The sequence below is a fragment of the Erinaceus europaeus genome, chromosome 2 (assembly GCF_950295315.1).
Source record: "Erinaceus europaeus chromosome 2, mEriEur2.1, whole genome shotgun sequence".
Taxonomy (NCBI): Eukaryota; Metazoa; Chordata; class Mammalia; order Eulipotyphla; family Erinaceidae; genus Erinaceus; species Erinaceus europaeus.
This window is the reverse complement of record NC_080163.1, coordinates 7,128,352-7,147,875: the sequence shown is the minus strand read 5'-3', so window position 1 is coordinate 7,147,875 and position 19,524 is coordinate 7,128,352. Positions and strand designations below refer to the sequence as shown.

Here is a 19,524-nt window from a genome sequence, read left to right as displayed (position 1 = left end):
CACCCACAGAAGCTTCTTGGGTGTCGGAAAGCCCGCACGGCAAAGGCCTGCAGACAGCAGTTTTTAAAGCTTATTTCCTGAGAGGCCCGAGCGGCACAGTAGCACGTGGGGTACTGGGGGCACAACTCAGGGCCTCAAGCCTGCAAGTCGAGCACTCTCCCCACTGCACCAGCTCTTGGCTAGCAGGGCAACTCCAGCTGCTGCTTCACACTCCTAACACCAGAGGATTCATACTGGAGAAAGACCTGAGGGTGCAGTAATGCAGGGGAGTCCTTGCTGTGAGCCACGGTACTGAGACAGACAGATCTCACGAGAGAGGGGCCTGATGTGTGTAGGAAGTCTTTGGTGCGGCTCACGACTCATTGCTTGCCAGTGAGTTGGCATTGGTGCGAGTCCTGAGAACTTGGTGTGGGAACCAGAAGAGATACGACTGCCCCTCTTAAGCTCTGGGGAGTGTGTGGCAGTGAAGGCATGGCTGATGAGTGCGGTGACCGTCCTCGGCCAACTCCCCCACTTAATTTGGCTTCTACAAGTGGACACTGGAGGGAAGAACAAAGGGTGTAGTGAATGGGTGACAACACAGAGACGTCTCCTCTGCTTGGCTCTGTGAGCTACTGTCAGGGCCTTCAGAGATATCTAGATAGATAGATTGATTGATTCCTTTTGTTGCCCTTGTTTTATTGTTGTTACTGCTGTTGTTGTTGGATAGGACAGAGAGAAATGGAGAGAGGAGGGAAAGACTGGGGGAGAGAAAGACAGACACCTGCAGACCTGCTTCACCACCTATGAAGTGACTCCCCTGCAAAGTGGGGAGCCAGGGCTCAAACCAGGATCCTTAAGCAGGTCGTTGTGCTTCATGCCACATGCACTTAGCCCACTGCACCACCGCCTGACTCCTCGGATGTATTTTTTACACCAGGCTTAGTGTCTGCTAGACTCCACCTAGCTCCTGGTGACCGTTCTTGTTTGGCTGGGTTTTGTTTCGTGGTTTCTCTTAAGCTATTTCCCTAGAACTATTTGTACTACTTTCTTTCAGTTTTCATTATTAATATTAGTTGTCATTACTAATATCTTTTAGTAACTTCCACTTCACAGGTGTTTTTGACAGTTTCAACTGCTAGCAAAAACACTTGTTGTAATTTCAAGTGAAATAAGTCAGCAAGGGTTGGAGATAGTGTAATCTCCTGTCTTTGTCTTGATGACAGGATGCTCCCTTTCACATGTGCCCCAACTGTGCAAGGGACACAGTAGCCTGGAAAGAAATGGCAAATAGTAATTTGCTCTTCTCAGCGGTTTCTGAAAGAATCGGAGAATCTAGGCTGGGCGAGAGCTCACTTGATAAGAGCAACTATTTTACAAGTAGCCTGAACATAAAGTAGCAATAAAACTTATTTGAATGAATGTGTCTTCCACTAGGTTCAAATAACCTCTGACAGCACAACCGCAAAGCGTCTTTCTGGAAACCAAAGGCCTCAGCTTTTCTACCAACTTCTGTAGCTGCCGACACCCCTACTGCATCGCCCCATCTCTGTCTTACCCTGGACCAGACATTCTGCGCTTTTAAAAGTGGCCGCTGGGGCTGGGCGGTGGCGCACCTGCTAGAGCCCACGCGCTGCAGTGCTCTGGTCCCCCACCTGCGCGAGGGAAGCTTCACGAGCAGTGAAACTTTTTTTTCCCCCCTTTCTTCGTCCTCTTTGTTTCAGCTCTGGCTTATGATGATGTGACAGACTGAACTGGGACCTTGGAGCCTCAGCCACTGCTGTCCAGCCCTGCGTGGGCTGTCTCTCTCTCTCTCTCTCTCTCTCTCTCTCTCTTTCTCTGTATTATTCCCCCTTTTCTTCTCAGCTTCTGTCTCTACACCAAGTGATTTTGTTTTAACTTGCTAGCGATTCTGTAACTTGGGGGGATGGTTGTCAGCCTTGAATGAACACACCGAGTGCCCTGATGGTGCGGCAGCAGCAGCCCGCCTCTGGCATTTGCGGGGACTGGCCGGCAGCGATCGCTCAGCTTCATCTCCGGAGCCCGAGACGAGACTCCATTTCCCAGAGTCTCTAGCGCCGGTCGCGTGGCCGGTGACGTGCAGTGACGTCATTTCCGCGCCGGGAAACCCGCGTCCCCGGAAGTGTCTGCGGCTACCCGCGGGGAGCGGCTGCTGTGTGTTTGCTCGCGCGGGCAGCGGCTGCGGCGGGGCCGGGCCGGGCCGGGCCGGGCGGGGAGTCGCCGCCGTAGCGGAGAGCAGGCGCCGCCCGCCTCGGGCAGGTGAGCGGCCGCGGTGCTGCCCGGCGGACGCGGGAGGGAGCGAGCGAGCGAGCGGGCGGGCGGGCGGGCGGCCGCCGGGGGCTGGTTTCCGCCCCGGTTCCTTCCCGGCTGGGGACGCGGGCGCCGGTGCGTTTCTGTTGGGACGGGACCCGCCGCTTCTCTGATTCCGTCCCGATCGGCAGGTCGTAAGCAGGCGGGTGCAGGACGGGCCTGGAGGCGGCGTGGGGGCGGCGGGGGCTCCAGGCCCGTGTGGCGAACGCTCTGTGCGCCTGTGAGGCCTGACGCTCCTGCTCCTGCAAGTCGTCCTCTGGCCTCCGGTCTCTGTTGGGATCTCGTGTGACGGACGTTTCAATGTCGTGGAGGCAGACAGCCGCTTAATCCCCCAGGTCAGCGCCGCCAGGCTTCCCTGCCCATCCCGCCACCAGCGCTGTGACGCTGAGAACGAGACTTGAGGGCTGCCGGCACAGCCCCACCGCCAGCTCCGCGTCCCTGCCCGCACTGGAGGCCGCCCTGTGCGCCACCTCCGGGAGCAGCAGGCGGGAGTCCGGCTTCTGTCGCGGCTTCCCCGCTGGACGGGGGTGTCGGCAGGGCGACCCACACCCCAGCCTGTGTCTGTCTGTCCCTCGTGGGGCAGGGCTGTGGGGAGGGGAGGCTCCGGGACACACGGGGGAGGGCGTCTGCCCGGGGGAGTCAGGAGGGCGGCATCTGTAACTTGGTGGCTGCAAAACATTAAGATGCAAAGCAGGGCAAATCGTTGAATAACCAGGAACCCAAAGGTAGGAGTAGAGCCAATGAGACTGGAGGTCGCGCTGGGCAGGCCGGCTCTGTGCCCCCAGGCCTCCACGGCCTGTGGCCGGCGGGTTGACTGCACTTGGGGTCTGTAACCTGTGCCGGGGTGAAGCCCCCACCTGCACCTGCACCTGCACCTGCACCTGCTGTAGGTTCCTGGCATGGAGCCCAGGCGGAGGTGGCACATGGGACCTGGGAGTGTCGCAGCTCAGGCTGACGGTGGTGCCGGGGATTGAACCAGGGACTCTGGAGCCTCAGGCAGGAGGGTCTCTTTGCAGAAGCGTCATGCTGTCTGCCCCCACCCATCTTCGTGGCCCACTCTGGCGGAGCCCAGTGGCGCACCTGGCTAAGTGCTCACATCACAGTGCTCAAGGACCCAGGTTCGAGCCCCTGGTCCCCACCTGCACGGGAAAGCTTCACCTCGCAAGTGCACCTCCAGCCAGCCCTCCAGCCCACTTCTTAGAGGAGAAAAGTCGTCGTCGTCAGAAGGTGTCTAGCTGGTGAGCCGGCATGAAGCTGTAGGTCCTGCAGCTGGATGGAAAGGGAGAGCTGGTCCCTGAGAGAAAGCGCCGCGTCTGTGGGCACAGCTCACCGGCCTCCCGTCTCCTGCAGCAGAGGGAGGCCAGGCGTCCACAAGCACCCTCCTGCGAGCAGCGGTCAGGGAAGGGCCGGCAGTACCAGGCAGCAGCTTCCGCCTGGACCCGCTTCTGAATTCCCTGGAGACGAGTGGCTCCTTCTGAGTTTTCATTTATTGATTTGTTGTTGCCTCCAGGGTTATCCCTGCGGCTCAGTACCTGCTCCTGGAGGCCATTTCCCCCCATTTTTTGTTGCCCTTGTTACTGTTGTCATCTCTTTTGTTGGATATGACAGAGAAGTTGAGAGAGGAGGGAAACAGGGAGAGAAAGACAGACACTGCTTGAGAAGCAGCCCCCCTGCAGGTGGGGAGCTGGGGGCTCAAACTGGGGTCATTAAGCTGGTCCTTGGGCTGCATGTCATATGCGCTTAACCTGCTGTGTTACCGCCCAACCCGCAAATTAAAAAAAAAATTACTGGATAGATACAAAGAAAAGTTGAGAGGGGAAGGGGGTAGATAGAGAGACGGGGGGGCTGGGCGGTGGCTCATTGGGTTAAACGCATAGTACGAAGTGCAAGGACCAGTGCAAAGATCCAGGTTTGGGCCCCCAGCTCCCGCCCGCGGAGGGGTGCCTCGCGTGTGGTGAAGCAGGGCTGCAGGTGTCTCTCCCTATCTCCCTCCCCTCTGAATCTCTCTCTGTCCTTATCCAATAAAGATGAGAAGTGACCGCCAGGAGCAGTGTGTTTGTAGTGCTGGCACCAAGCCCCAGCAATGACTCGAGAGGCGAGAGACCCCTGCAGCCCTGTCTCACCACTCGTGCAGCTTTCCCCCTGCAGGTGGGGACCAGGGGCTTGAACCCAGGTCCTTGTGCCCTGTAATGTGAGCTCTTAACCAGCTGCACCACCACCTGGCCCCTAATGGCTCCTTTTCAATAATTTTTATCTTGTTATTGGCCTCGGGTGGTTAACATACTACGGAATAGTGGGTGACACACGGGCCAACGCCTCAGGCTGCGGCAGGTGATGACCAGCTCTCCGTCCCCAGGAGTCCTTTCCCAGCCGGCCCAGGACCCCAAGCCACCTGCCCGCCTGCGGGTTTACTGCCATCCGTCACACAGCCCAGGTCTCTGCGCTGGTGTGCTGATTCCACTTTTTTTTTTTTTTTTTGCCTCCAGGATTATCACTGGGGCTCGGTGCCAGCACTACGAATCCACTGCTCCTGGAGGCTATTTTTGCCTTTTTTTTTTTTTTACCCTTGTTGTGGTTGTTATTGTAATTGTTGTTAAAGCTGTTGTTGCTGTTGGATAGGACAGAGAGAAATGGAGAGAGGAGGGAGTCGGGAGGTAGCGCAGCGGGTTAAGCGCACCTGGCGCAAAGCACAAGGACTGGCTGAAGGATCCCGGTTCGAGCCCCCGGCTCCCCACCTGCAGGGGAGTCGCTTCACAGGCGGTGAAGCAGGTCTGCAAGTGTCTGTCTTTCTCTCCCCCTCTCTGTCTTCCCCTCCTCTCTCCATGTCTCTCTGTCCTGTCCAACAATGACGACATTATTAACAATAACTACAACAATAAAACAATGGCAACAAAAGGGAATAAATAAATAAGAAATGGAGAGAGGAGAGGAAGACAGGAGGAAAGACACCTACAGACCTGCTTCACCACTTGCGAAGCACCCCCTCTCCCTCCGCAGGTGGGGAGCTGGGAGCTAGAACCGGGATCCTTACGCAGGTCCTTGCGCTTTGCACCATGTGGGCTTAACCTGCTGCGCTCCCGCTCAGCCCCTAAGACCACATCTTTTTTTTTTTTTTTTTTTTTCCAAAGGAGCCATTTTTATGTCTTCTTAAAAATAAGAGGGGGTGGAGGTAGATAGCAAAATGGCCATGAAAAGAAATGCTCATGGCTGAGGCTCAAGAGTCCCAGGTTCAACCTCCTATACCACCATAAGCTAGAGCTGAGCTGTGTTCTGGTAAAAATAAACAAATAAATAAATAATGAGGGTGAAGGGGTGGAGATTTGACAAGATAGCTCACTTGGGTAATATACCTGCTTTGTCATATGCATGATCTAGGTTTGAACCTGGCCCACACTACACCTAGGAGGAAGCCTAGGTACTGTAATGTCTTTCTGTCTCTGTATGGATGACTGAAAAGTTGACCTGGATTGGTGAAGTCCTAGAGACTACAACTATTTTATTTTATTTTGTTTTATTTTATTTTATTTTACCAGAACTGTTCAGCTCTGGTTTATAGGGTGGGGGTGGGGGGATTGAAACTAGGACTTTGGAGCCTCAGGCATGAAAAGTCTGTTTGCATAACCATTATGCTATCTACCCCCGCCCACTACAAGTTATTATTATGTAAATCATTGTGTGTGGGTGAGAGAAAGAGAGAAGCTTTGGAAGTTGGTAGGTATCTAGGAAATCATTCATTTCTTCCAGGTTCTCTAGCTTGGTGGCATATAGTTGTTCATAGAAGCCTCGCATGATATGTTGAATTTCTGCAGTGTCTGTTGTGATATCTCCTCTTTCATTTACTATCCGATTTATTTGGGTCTTCTCCCTTTTTTGTTTTGTGAGTCTGGCTAAAGATTTGTCGATTTTGTTTACTCTTTCGAAGAACAAACATTTACTTTCATTGATCTTTTGTATGGTTTTCCTATTCTCAATGTAATTTATTTCTGCCCTAACTTTAGTAATTTCTGTCCTTCTGGTTGCTTTAGGATTCCTTTGTTGTTCTTCTTCTAGGTCTTTAAGATGTGCAGTCAGGCTGTTTATTTGTGCCTTTTCTTGTTTCCTAATGTGTGCTTGTATAGCTATGAACTTCCCTCTTAGGACTGCTTTAGCTGTGTCCCAAATATTTTGATAGCTTGTGTCTTCATTTTCATTGAACTCTCCAAACATTTTGATTTCTTCCTTGATTTCCTCTTTGACCCAGAAGTTGTTAAGAAGTGTACTGTTGAGCTTCCACATTTTGGCACTGTTACTAATCTTTTGTTGATTGTTAAGTGTTAGTTTAATTCCACTGTGGTCTGAGAAGATGCTTGGGATGATTTCAGTGCTCTTGAATAGGCTGATGCTGTCTTTGTGGCCTAACATATGGTCTATCCTTGAGAATGATCCATGCGGATTTGAGTAAAATGTGTATTCCAGTTTCTTGGGATGAATGACTCTGAAAATGTCCAATAGTTCTAGTTTATCTATCTCTTCATGTAGCTCCCTTATGTCTTTACTGATTTTCTTCCTGGATGATCTGTCAAGTTGAGATAGTGGGGTGTTGAAGTCCCCTACTATGATTGTGTTACTGTTAATATATTGCTGTAGCTCTTTCAGTAGAAGTTTGATGTATTTAGATGGCTTCTCATTGGGTGCATAGATATTAATAATTGTTAAGTCCTCTTGATTGACTGATCCTCTGAGCATTAAGTAGTGTCCATTCCTATCTTTTTTAATCTTATCTATTTTAAAGTCTATCATGTCAGATATGAGAATAGCTGTTCCTGCCCTTTTTTGTGGGCCATTGGCTTGAATGATAGTTTTCCATCCTTTCACTTTAAGTCTGTGTTTGTCTTGTTGAGTTAGGTGAGTTTCCTGTAGACAACATATTGTTGGGTTGTGTTTTCTGATCCATCTTCCTACTCTGTGTCTTTTAATAGGTGAATTCAGGCCATTCACATTTATTGATATCAAAGATTGAAGATATTTTAACGCCATTCTTGTAGAGTTTTAGAGTGTTTTGATATATGTCCTATTTGTGGTGGTCTGGTTGTTTATAGGAGACCTTTCAGAACTTCTTTCAGGGCAGGCTTGGTGATGGTTGCTTCCTTCAACTGTTGCTTGTCTGAGAAGGTTTTGATGCTTCCATCTAGTCTGAATGACAATCTAGCAGGATATAGTATTCTTGGCTGAAAGCCTTTCTCATTGAGCACTTGATAGATATCTTGCCATTCTCTTCTGGCCTGTAGTGTTTGTATGGAGAAGTCTGCTGCTAATCTTATGGGTTTTCCTTTGTAGGTGACTCTTTGTTTTTCTCTTGCAGCCTTGAGGATCCTTTCTTTATCCTTATTCCTTTCCAATCTAAGTATGACATGTCTTGGTGTCTTTAGGTCTGGGTTAATTCTGTTTGGGACCCTCTGGGCTTCTTGAATCTTTATGTCTTTGGTGTTGTCTAGACTAGAGAAATTTTCAGCTATTATGGCCTGGAGAATGCTTTCTTCCTCCCCTTCTCTTTCTTCCTCTGGTAAGCCAATAATGCGTATATTGTTCCTTTTGAAGTCATCCCATAGGACTCTGTTGTTGTTTTCAGCATCTCTTAATCTCTTTTTGAGATCTCTTACTTCTTTTTTAGTTGTCTCTAATTCATCCTCAATCTTGCTAATTCTGTCTTCAGCCTCATTGATTCTATTCTCTCTGCCCTCTACTGCTTTCTGGAGTTCATCTATTTTGTTGCCCTGCTCTGATACTGTTTTAGCTTGTTCAGCTAGTTGCCTTCTTAGCTCAGCGATTTCAGCTTTCAGCTCTCTAATAACCATGAGATAATTAGAATTTTCTTCCATTTTCTCATTTGTTGTTCCTGCATTTCTGATTACAATTTTTTCAAATTCTTTACTCACTCCTGTTATTATTTCCTTAGCTAATGTTTGGATGTTGAACTCGTTGTTTTGTGCTTCACCCTCTGGAGGACTTTTAGCTGGACTCTTGTCCTGGTTTGAGTCTCCAATATTTTTTCTTGTTGTTTTAACCATTTTATATAAGTTAACAGTTTTTTCAATCCCTGAGTTGGAGTTCAGTGGTGTAAAAGCCTTTTTTTTTTCCCCTGTAGGATATGGGAGCCTGAGGGCTTTTAAACTATCAATAGGCTTCTTAGCTTAATCACTGACTCCTGACCAAGAGATAAAGCAGGGTGTGGCAGAGATAATCCAGTGGTTATGCAAAGAGACTTTCACAGCCCCTCAGCTATGCCACCGAGGTATAGGTCTTCTCCTGAGTTTCCCGGTTAGATCTCTGTACCCTGGTGTCCCTCCCTGTTGCTGCTCCAGATTCTGAGGGTAGTAGCAATGGAGACTCAGAGTTGCACTTGGTGAGTCTCTGGGGAGTCCTTTCCTCCCTTCAGCTGTCCCCTTGTTGGTGGAACAGACTGGAGGTGGTGTCTCCACTGACAAACTGTTGAACTGTTAGCAGTCACTTAGTCTCTCCTTAGGCCCCTCTCTCCTCTCTGTCACCAGCCACACGTGTTTGTACTCACGGGTGATTTACTGGGTTCCTGTGGTCATTCTAGTCCTGTCTTGTTTCGGTCCGGGTGGTCTCCTTTGGTATTCCTAGTTGATCCGGGAGAGGAGAGAGGTAAGACCACATCTTGACTCGTGCTCAACAAGGCAGCAAACATCCTCCCTTCCAGGGGCCTCACCAGGCCCTGGTTCAACTCCTCCTGGACAGAGCACCCGGAGCCTTGAGCACAACGGGCCCGGCCCTCCGAGACCCAGGGAGCTGGACTCGCTCTCTTGGCGCAGCCTCGGCTCTGCCCTGCATCTTTCAGGTGCTGCACTCTCGCCCGCTCTGAACTCTGCTCCCTCTTTTGCTTGGAGGTTTTATCAGCCCTTCATTAGTTTCAAGTTCTGGCTGGGCTGATTTCTTTTTTTTTTCCTCTAGGGTTATTGCTGGGGCTCTGTGCTGCCACTATGAATCCACTGCTCCTGGAAGCCATTTCCCCATTTTATTGGATAGGACAGAAAGAAATCAAGAGAGGAGGAGAAACATACCTGCAGACCTGCTTCACCGCTTGTCAAGTGACTTCCTTGCAGGCGGGGGCTTGAACGGGGAACCTTAGCGGTCCTTGTACTTTGCGCCATGTGCGCTTAACCTGCTGCGCTACCCCCCTCTCCCCCAGCTATTTTTCCCTTTTGTTGCCCTTGTATATCATTGTTGTCATTATTACTGTTGTTGCTATTGCTGTTCTTGTTAGACAGGACAGAGAGAAATGGAGAGAGGAGGGGAAGACAGAGAGGGGGAGAGAAAGACAGACACCTGCAGACCTGCTTCACCACCTGTGAAGTGACTCCCCTGCAGGTGGGGAGCCGGGGGCTCGAACTGGGATCCTTACCACCACGTGCGTTTAACCCGCTGTGCTACTGTCTGACTCCGTCTCTCAATTTTAATTTGCCGTGATTAGACCATTACAAACGAGATCCTGAGTTCAATCCCGTCACTGAATGTGATGTGCTGGACCTCTCTCTTTTTTCTTCTCAAATCTTTTTTTTTTTTCCTCCTCCAGGGTGATTGCTGAAGCTTGCTGCCAGCACTTTGAATCCACCGCTCTTGGAAGCAAGTTTCCTTTTTATGTGCTCCGGGAGGCGGCACACTGATAAAGCTTCGGACTCTCAAGCATGAGGTCCTGAGTTAGATCCCCGGCAGCACATGTACCAAAGAGATGTTTGGTTCTTTGTCTCTCCTCCTATCTTTCTCATTAATAAATAAATAAAATCTTTTAAAAAAAAGATTCCTTTTTATTTGAACGGACAGAGAGAAATGGAGAGAGGAGGGGAAGACAGGGGGAGAGAAAGACAGACACCTGCAGACCTGCTTCACCGCCTGGGAAGCGACTCCCCTGCAGGTGGGAAGCCTTGAACCAGGATCCTTTCGCTTTGCACCACGTGCACTTAACCCGCTGCGCCCCCGCCCGACTCCCCCTCGCCGGCCATCTCCTAAGTGGGCTGGAGGAGTCTGACTCTCCTGCTGCTTCTGCTGCAAGGAGCTGTCCCAGGCGTCTCAGGGTGCGGAGCAGGGAGCCTGGCACACGCCAGGGAGACGGCCTGGACCCTCAGCCGCACCCCCGACCTCACCCGCCGGGGCACAGGGGACGCCACAGACTCACCTTCACCTGGGGTGTAGCCCCCCCCCCCCCCCCCCAGCGAGCAGGTCCACAGCTGCCGGGGCAGGGGCTGGGCACAGCGCCATGGGTGACTGCTGAAGCGCCCAGCAGCACAGGCTCCCCGCACCGGCCCTGCGGGTCCCTCACGGGAGCTCAGCCTACGCGTGTCGCCCCTCGGGCCCTGCAGGCTGCCAGGGTGGCCGGCAGTCTGGTCCCCTCTGGGGAGGCGTCTGAGTGGGGGGACGGCCTGATCCGCTGTGGGGCCGTGCTTGCTGCTGGGGCGGCCAGGGGCTGCTCTCTCGCAAACTGACTGGAAGCGGGAAGCAGGAATCAGGGCGGGAAACAGGTGTGAGGCCTCCCTCCCTCTCCCTCTCCCTCTCCCTCTCCCTCTCCCTCTCCGTCCATTTCTGAGACAGACACAGCTCTGGGCAGAGAAGCCTTGGCAGTGAGTGCAGAGGGAAGGAGGAGAGAAGTGAAAGGAATGAGGGAGTGGAGGGGGGTGCGCATATACAAAGTGCAAGGGCCCAGGGAAGGATCCAGGTTCCGGCTCCCGCCTCCCCACCTGCAGTGGGGACCCTTCACTTTTCACTGATGAAAGTAGTGGAGCAGGTCTGCAGATGTCCGTTTCTCTCTCTCTCCCCCTCTCTGGCTTCCCCTCCTCTCTCAATGTCTCTGTCCTGTCCAATAAAGTGGAAAACTGTCTGCCAGGAGCAGTGGGTTGGTAGTGCTGGCACCGAGCCCCCGTGATAAACCTGGAGAAGAGAGAGAGAGAACTGGAGACCGCTGTCCCCACTGCCCCTCTGAGGCTGAGCTGGCCACATGGGCGCCCAGGCTGCAGAGGCCCCGCCAGCGCAGGGCTGAGTCAGGTCACGGAGAAGCGCCAATAAGAACTACAACAACAATTAAAAAAAAAAAAAAAAGGGAACACATCCATCCACAAAGATGTGTGTGTACACATATGTTCTTGGCAGCACAATTTGTAATAGCCAAAACCTGGAAGCAACCCAGGTGTCCAACCACAGATGAGTGAGTGGCTGAGCAAGTTGTGGTCTAGATACACAATGGAATACTACTCAGCTGTAAAAAATGGTGACTTCACCGTTTTCAGCCGATCTTGGATGGACCTTGAAAAATTCACGTTAAGTGAAATAAGTCAGAAAGAGAAGGATGAATATGGGATGATCTCACTCTCAGGCCGAAGTTGAAAAACAAGATCAGAAGAGAAAACACAAGTAGAACCTGAACTGGAATTGGCGTATCGCACCAAAATAAAAGACTCTGGGGTGGGTGGGTGGGGAGAATACAGGTCCAGGAAAGATGATGAATGACATAGTGGGGGTTGTACTGTTAAATGGAAATCTGGGGAATGTTATGCATGTACAAACTATTGTATTTACTGTTGAATATAAAACATTAATTCCCCAATAAAGAAGTAAATTGTAAAAAAAAAAAAAAGGGAAAATAAATAGAATTAAAAAAAAAAAATGAGAGAGGGGAGAGGGAGATCCAGACTGCACACAGCAGCACCAGAGGTCCCTGCAACGTGGCTGGGCAGCGCACTCCCGCCAGCTGGCCTGCTGGTCTGAGTAGACATCTCTCCACGCCTGTTCCCTGTTCCCGGCCGGCCAAATCTAAAGGAGACGCCCGACTGCAGAGTAAGATGACACTTAATACTCTGGGACATTCCTCCTCCTCCATGGAGCTAGATGTCACCTTTGCCTCATCAGAAGAAGCCCCCTCTGGGGCCCAGCGGTAGCGCAGGGGTTAATCACAGGTGGCACAAAGCGCAAGGACCAGCCTAATAATCCTGGTTCCAGCCCCCGGCTCCCCACCTGCAGGGGAGTCGCTTCACAGGCGGTGAAGCAGGTCTGCAGGTGTCTATCTTTCTCTCCCCCTCTCTGTCTTCCCCTCCTCTCTCCATTTCTCTCTGTCCTATCCAATGACGACATCAATAACAACAACAATAATACAACAATAAAATAACAAGGGCAACAAAAGGGAAAATAAATTTTAAAAATTCCTCTGGACTACCAAAAAAATTGACATATAACAATGCAAATATTCCACAAAAAAATAAATAACTGGGAGTCAGGCGGTAGCCCAGCGGGTTAAGCACGGGTGGTTCGAAGCACAATAGTGGCCTAAGGATCCAGTTTTGAGCCCCCGGCTCCCCACCTGCAGGGGGGTTGCTTCACGAGTGGTGAAGCAGGTCTGCAGGTGTCTGTCTTTCTCTCCCCCTCTCTGTCTTCCCCTCCTCTCTCCATCTCTCTCTGTCCTATCCAACAACGATGACATCAGCAACAACAACAATAATAACTACAACAACAAGGGCAACAAAAGGGGAAATAAATAAATAGCCCAGAGGATGGCGTAATGGATAAAGCACTGGACTCTGAGGCATGAGGATCTGAGTTCAGTCCCTGGCAGCACATGTAGCAAAGTGATGTCCAGTGTTTGTCCTCTCTCCTCCTATCTTCTTCATGAGAAATAAAATATATAAAGTGTCTGTACCAAAGAAAAAGACTGGGGTGGGGAGGGAGGGTTCAGGTGCTGGGACATGATGGAGGAGGGGGAGCAGGGGGCAGCTGAGAAATCTCACACCGGACAAACTACTGGTTTTCGATGTTTACAGGAAACCACTAATCCCCCCCCCCAATTAAAAAAAAAAAAAAGAGGCTGGGATATGGCAGAGGGCAAAGCACTGGACTCAGCATGCTGGGTCCCAAATCTGTTCCTGGCATCACATGTGTCAGTGATGCTCTGGTCCAAAGACAAAAGGGCAAAGCTGAATGACAGCCGAAGAACAAACATTCATTTCTATCAAAATACAATAGGAAAAGAAAGGCCGTTCAGAGAAGTCAAGGGTAAGTCCATGTGAGTGAGACCTTTAATCCAAGGACCCAGGCGACTGAGCAGGCTGTCCGGGAGCCAGGGAAGGTCGTGTCCGTCAGGCCAGAGAACAAAGGCAAATACATCTGTGACCCACCAGACCAGGCCTCTAAGCAGGGGTCTGGAAATGGACTCATTCATGCTGAGACACCCGGGAGGGAGAACGCGGAGACCCACCATGCGGGCAGGACGCAAAGTCTGGGTCCGGGAGGCGGCAGAGAGGGACACGGGAGAGTCCACAGGAGCGGAGAGCTGGGCCAGACACTTCCCGGGAGGGAAAGGCACGGGAGCAGCCTGCTTAGCGGCCGGGGCCTGGGTGATGCTCCCTGGTGAAGACAGACAGACAAGCTGCCCAAGGACAGCAAACCCCAAAGGCCGCCCAGTGGCTGACAGGGCTGGAGCCGCAGGGCCTGGCAGGACAGCCTGGAACTGAGGAGCCAAGGACGGCGACCCTGTGGGGAAATGTCCCGCGAGAGGAAGCAGCGTGTTCCCGGACACTGGGGCAAGACAAAACTTCAGTTCTTTGGTTTTTAAAAATTTTTTCTTTATATTTCTTTTCCCTTTTGTTGCCCTTTTTATTGTTGTTGTGGTTATTATTACTTTTAAAATATTTATTCCCTTTTGTTGCCATTGTTATTGATGTCGTAACAACAACAGTTGGACAGGACAGAGAGAAATGGAGAGAGGGGGAGAGAAAGACAGACACCTGCAGACCTGCTTCACCGCCTGGGAAGCGACTCCCCTGCAGGTGGGGAGCCGGGGGCTCGAACCGGGATCCTAATGCGGGTCCTTGTGCTTTGCGCCACGTGCACTTAATCTGCTGCGCTACCGCCCGACCCCCAATCCTTCAGTTTAAGGTGCCAACGAAAAGTCTGGAGCGGCAAAGGATGGACAGAGGAGGAGAGTGGGAGAGGAGACCCTGGTGAGCCACGCACGGAGGAGGGCTGTAGACTCAAGACGCTGACGGCTTCAGCGTCCGCTCTAGTGTTGAGATGCCACGAGAAGCCTGAATGAGGGGGTCGCGCGGTGGCGCAGCGGGTTAAGCGCAGGTGGCGCAGAGCGCAAGGACCGGCATAAGGATCCTGGTTCGAGCCCCCGGCTCCCCACCTGCAGGGGCGTCGCTTCACAGGCGGTGAAGCAGGTCTGCAGGTGTCTGTCTGTCTCTCCTCCTCTCTTTCCCATTTCTCTTTGTCCTATCTAACAACAACGACATCAATAACACCAACAATAAGTGCAACAACAATAAAAAAAACAAGGGCAACAAAAGGGAAAATACTAAAATTTTTTTTTAAAAGAAGCCTAAATAAATAAATAAGGGCTGGGCGGTGGCGCCCCTAGCTAGGCGCTCGCATCACAGTGCCCAAGGGCCTGGGTTCAAGCCCCTGGGCCGCCCCTGCAGGGGGGAAGCTTTGTGAGTGGTGAAGGTGAAGCAGGGCTGCAGGTGTCTCTCCCTTTCTACCTCCTACTCCCTTCTAAATTTCTCTCTGCCGCTACCCAATAATAAATAAACAAACTTAGAAACAGCTAAAAAAAAAGTTTAAAATAAAGAGTGGTCCGGTGGTGGCACGTGCAAGACAGCACACGTCACCAGGCCCACGGCCCAGTGTCTCTGCTGTGTCTCTGCTCTGTCTCTCCCCTGTGTCTCTGCTCTGTCTCCTGTGTCTCTGCTCTGTCTCCCCTGTGTCTCTGCTCTGTCTCCCCTGTGTCTCTGCTCTGTCTCCCCTGTGTCTCTGCTCTGTCTCTCCCCTGTGTCTCTGCTCTGTCTCCTCTGTGTCTCTGCTCTGTCTCCCCTGTGTCTCTGCTCTGTCTCTCCCCTGTGTCTCTGCTCTGTCTCCCCTGTGTCTCTGCTCTGTCTCTCCCCTGTGTCTCTGCTCTGTCTCCTGTGTCTCTGCTCTGTCTCTCCCCTGTGTCTCTGCTCTGTCTCCCCTGTGTCTCTGCTCTGTCTCTCCTGTGTCTCTGCTCTGTCTCTCCCCTGTGTCTCTGCTCTGTCTCTCCCCTGTGTCTCTGCTTTGTCTCTCCCCTGTGTCTCTGCTCTGTCTCCTGTGTCTCTGCTCTGTCTCTCCCCTGTGTCTCTGCTCTGTCTCCCCTGTGTCTCTGCTCTGTCTCCCGTGTCTCCGCTCTGTCTCTCCCCTGTGTCTCTGCTCTGTCTCCTGTGTCTCTGCTCTGTCTCCTGTGTCTCTGCTCTGTCTCCCCTGTGTCTCTGCTCTGTCTCCCCTGTGTCTCTGCTCTGTCTCTCCCCTGTGTCTCTGCTCTGTCTCCCCTGTGTCTCCGCTCTGTCTCTCCCCTGTGTCTCTGCTCTGTCTCTCCCCTGTGTCTCTGCTCTGTCTCTCCCCTGTGTCTCTGCTCTGTCTCCCCTGTGTCTCTGCTCTGTCTCTCCCCTGTGTCTCTGCTCTGTCTCTCCCCTGTGTCTCTGCTCTGTCTCCCCTGTGTCTCTGCTCTGTCTCCCCTGTGTCTCCGCTCTGTCTCTCCCCTGTGTCTCTGCTCTGTCTCTCCCCTGTGTCTCTGCTCTGTCTCTCCCCTGTGTCTCTGCTCTGTCTCCCCTGTGTCTCTGCTCTGTCTCTCCCCTGTGTCTCTGCTCTGTCTCCCCTGTGTCTCTGCTCTGTCTCCTGTGTCTCTGCTCTGTCTCCCCTGTGTCTCTGCTCTGTCTCCCCTGTGTCTCCGCTCTGTCTCTCCCCTGTGTCTCCGCTCTGTCTCTCCCCTGTGTCTCTGCTCTGTCTCCCCTGTGTCTCTGCTCTGTCTCTCCCCTGTGTCTCCGCTCTGTCTCCCCTGTGTCTCCGCTCTGTCTCTCCCCTGTGTCTCTGCTCTGTCTCTCCCCTGTGTCTCTGCTCTGTCTCTCCCCTGTGTCTCTGCTCTGTCTCTCCCCTGTGTCTCTGCTCTGTCTCCCCTGTGTCTCTGCTCTGTCTCCCCTGTGTCTCTGCTCTGTCTCTCCCCTGTGTCTCTGCTCTGTCTCCGGTGTCTCTGCTCTGTCTCTCCCGTGTCTCTGCTCTGTCTCCCCTGTGTCTCTGCTCTGTCTCTCCTGTGTCTCTGCTCTGTCTCTCCCCTGTGTCTCTGCTCTGTCTCCCCTGTGTCTCTGCTCTGTCTCTCCCCTGTGTCTCTGCTCTGTCTCCCCTGTGTCTCCGCTCTGTCTCTCCCCTGTGTCTCTGCTCTGTCTCTCCCCTGTGTCTCTGCTCTGTCTCTCCCCTGTGTCTCTGCTCTGTCTCCCCTGTGTCTCTGCTCTGTCTCTCCCCTGTGTCTCTGCTCTGTCTCTCCCCTGTGTCTCTGCTCTGTCTCCCCTGTGTCTCTGCTCTGTCTCCCCTGTGTCTCCGCTCTGTCTCTCCCCTGTGTCTCTGCTCTGTCTCTCCCCTGTGTCTCTGCTCTGTCTCTCCCCTGTGTCTCTGCTCTGTCTCCCCTGTGTCTCTGCTCTGTCTCTCCCCTGTGTCTCTGCTCTGTCTCCCCTGTGTCTCTGCTCTGTCTCCTGTGTCTCTGCTCTGTCTCCCCTGTGTCTCTGCTCTGTCTCCCCTGTGTCTCCGCTCTGTCTCTCCCCTGTGTCTCCGCTCTGTCTCTCCCCTGTGTCTCTGCTCTGTCTCCCCTGTGTCTCTGCTCTGTCTCTCCCCTGTGTCTCCGCTCTGTCTCCCCTGTGTCTCCGCTCTGTCTCTCCCCTGTGTCTCTGCTCTGTCTCTCCCCTGTGTCTCTGCTCTGTCTCTCCCCTGTGTCTCTGCTCTGTCTCTCCCCTGTGTCTCTGCTCTGTCTCCCCTGTGTCTCTGCTCTGTCTCCCCTGTGTCTCTGCTCTGTCTCTCCCCTGTGTCTCTGCTCTGTCTCCGGTGTCTCTGCTCTGTCTCTCCCGTGTCTCTGCTCTGTCTCCCCTGTGTCTCTGCTCTGTCTCTCCTGTGTCTCTGCTCTGTCTCTCCCCTGTGTCTCTGCTCTGTCTCTCCCCTGTGTCTCTGCTCTGTCTCTCCCCTGTGTCTCTGCTCTGTCTCCCCTGTGTCTCCGCTCTGTCTCTCCCCTGTGTCTCTGCTCTGTCTCTCCCCTGTGTCTCTGCTCTGTCTCTCCCCTGTGTCTCTGCTCTGTCTCCCCTGTGTCTCTGCTCTGTCTCTCCCCTGTGTCTCTGCTCTGTCTCTCCCCTGTGTCTCTGCTCTGTCTCCCCTGTGTCTCTGCTCTGTCTCCCGTGTCTCTGCTCTGTCTCTCCCCTGTGTCTCTGCTCTGTCTCCCCTGTGTCTCTGCTCTGTCTCCCCTGTGTCTCTGCTCTGTCTCTCCCCTGTGTCTCTGCTCTGTCTCCCCTGTGTCTCCGCTCTGTCTCTCCCCTGTGTCTCTGCTCTGTCTCTCCCCTGTGTCTCTGCTCTGTCTCTCCCCTGTGTCTCTGCTCTGTCTCCTGTGTCTCTGCTCTGTCTCTCCCCTGTGTCTCTGCTCTGTCTCCCCTGTGTCTCTGCTCTGTCTCCCCTGTGTCTCTGCTCTGTCTCTCCCCTGTGTCTCTGCTCTGTCTCTCCCCTGTGTCTCTGCTCTGTCTCCTGTGTCTCTGCTCTGTCTCTCCCCTGTGTCTCTGCTCTGTCTCCCCTGTGTCTCTGCTCTGTCTCTCCCCTGTGTCTCTGCTCTGTCTCTCCCCTGTGTCTCCGCTCTGTCTCTCCCCTGTGTCTCTGCTCTGTCTCTCCCCTGTGTCTCTGCTCTGTCTCTCCCCTGTGTCTCTGCTCTGTCTCCTGTGTCTCTGCTCTGTCTCTCCCCTGTGTCTCTGCTCTGTCTCCCCTGTGTCTCTGCTCTGTCTCCCCTGTGTCTCTGCTCTGTCTCTCCCCTGTGTCTCTGCTCTGTCTCTCCCCTGTGTCTCTGCTCTGTCTCCTGTGTCTCTGCTCTGTCTCTCCCCTGTGTCTCTGCTCTGTCTCCCCTGTGTCTCTGCTCTGTCTCTCCCCTGTGTCTCTGCTCTGTCTCCCCTGTGTCTCTGCTCTGTCTCTCCCCTGTGTCTCTGCTCTGTCTCCCCTGTGTCTCTGCTCTGTCCCCTGTGTCTCTGCTCTGTCTCTCCCGTGTCTCTGCTCTGTCTCTCCCCTGTGTCTCTGCTCTGTCTCTCCCCTGTGTCTCTGCTCTGTCTCCTGTGTCTCTGCTCTGTCTCTCCCCTGTGTCTCTGCTCTGTCTCCCCTGTGTCTCTGCTCTGTCTCCTCTGTGTCTCTGCTCTGTCTCCCCTGTGTCTCTGCTGTCTCTACCGTGTCTCTGCTCTGTCTCTCCCCTGTGTCTCTGCTCTGTCTCCTGTGTCTCTGCTCTGTGTCTCTCTCCCTCCGCTACACACAAGTGTGGGCCTGCGGCCAGCGGGTTCAGCGCACATGGTGCAAAGCTCAAGGACCCTCATTAGGATCTGGGTTCCAGCCCGACATGCTGCCCCGACACCTCCCACCAACAACCCGCCCCTGACACGCCCCGCCCACGACGGGCCCGACTCCCCGCCCACACTGACACGCCCCGCCCACGACGGGCCCGACTCCCCGCCCACACTGACACGCCCCGCCCACGACGGGCCCGACGCCCCGCCCACACTGACACGCCCCGCCCACGACGGGCCCGACGCCCCGCCCACACTGACACGCCCACACTGACACGCCCCGCCCACGACGGGCCCGACGCCCCGCCCACACTGACACGCTCCGCCCGCACTGACACATCCGCACTGACACGCCCCGCCCCGACACCCCCGCCCTGCCGGTCCCGACCCCCTGCCCCCCCCGCACCGTCCACACCGCTGCCCCCGACACCCGCGACACCCCCGGGTCCGTCGCCGGCTCACCGTCCGGGGCGGCGGCGGAGGCAGACGCGGGCGACCCCCGGCCCCAGGTCCCCACACACGCCCCCTCCCCCCCACGACGGCGAGCCGGGCGCGAGGGCTTCTGGGTAGCGACAGCAGGACGCCGGGCCGCGCGGGGGCCGCCGGGAGGGCGAGGGCGGCGCCCTGGGCCCCCGGGCGGGCGGCGGGGAGGGGCGCCCGGCTCCGGTCCCTGCGGCGGCCCCGCTGTCACCGCGTGGGCGGGACGCCGCGTCGCGTCGCCCGTGACCGCGGTGCCTGGTGCCGCAGAGACGCGCAGCCCTGGAGGCGGGAGCGCGGTCCAACCCCGGCTCTGGCTTAGCGGTCGCCGGCGGGGCGCGGGGAGCAGCCGGTAGCCATGGCAACAGCAGTAACTACGACGGGGGCCGGGCGGTGGCGC

The 19,524-nt window shown here is 54.0% G+C and overlaps 1 long non-coding RNA gene across 1 annotated transcript; it reads right to left on the bottom strand.

Moving 5' to 3' along the window:
* Window positions 1-3,523: 3,523 nt before the first annotated feature.
* LOC132533848 (uncharacterized) lies at window positions 3,524-19,192 on the bottom strand. Its single transcript, XR_009545588.1, has 3 exons — window positions 19,110-19,192; window positions 13,547-13,695; window positions 3,524-3,654 (listed from the first exon to the last, which is right to left on the bottom strand). It is a non-coding gene; the product is annotated as an uncharacterized LOC132533848 (long non-coding RNA).
* Window positions 19,193-19,524: the final 332 nt, after the last annotated feature.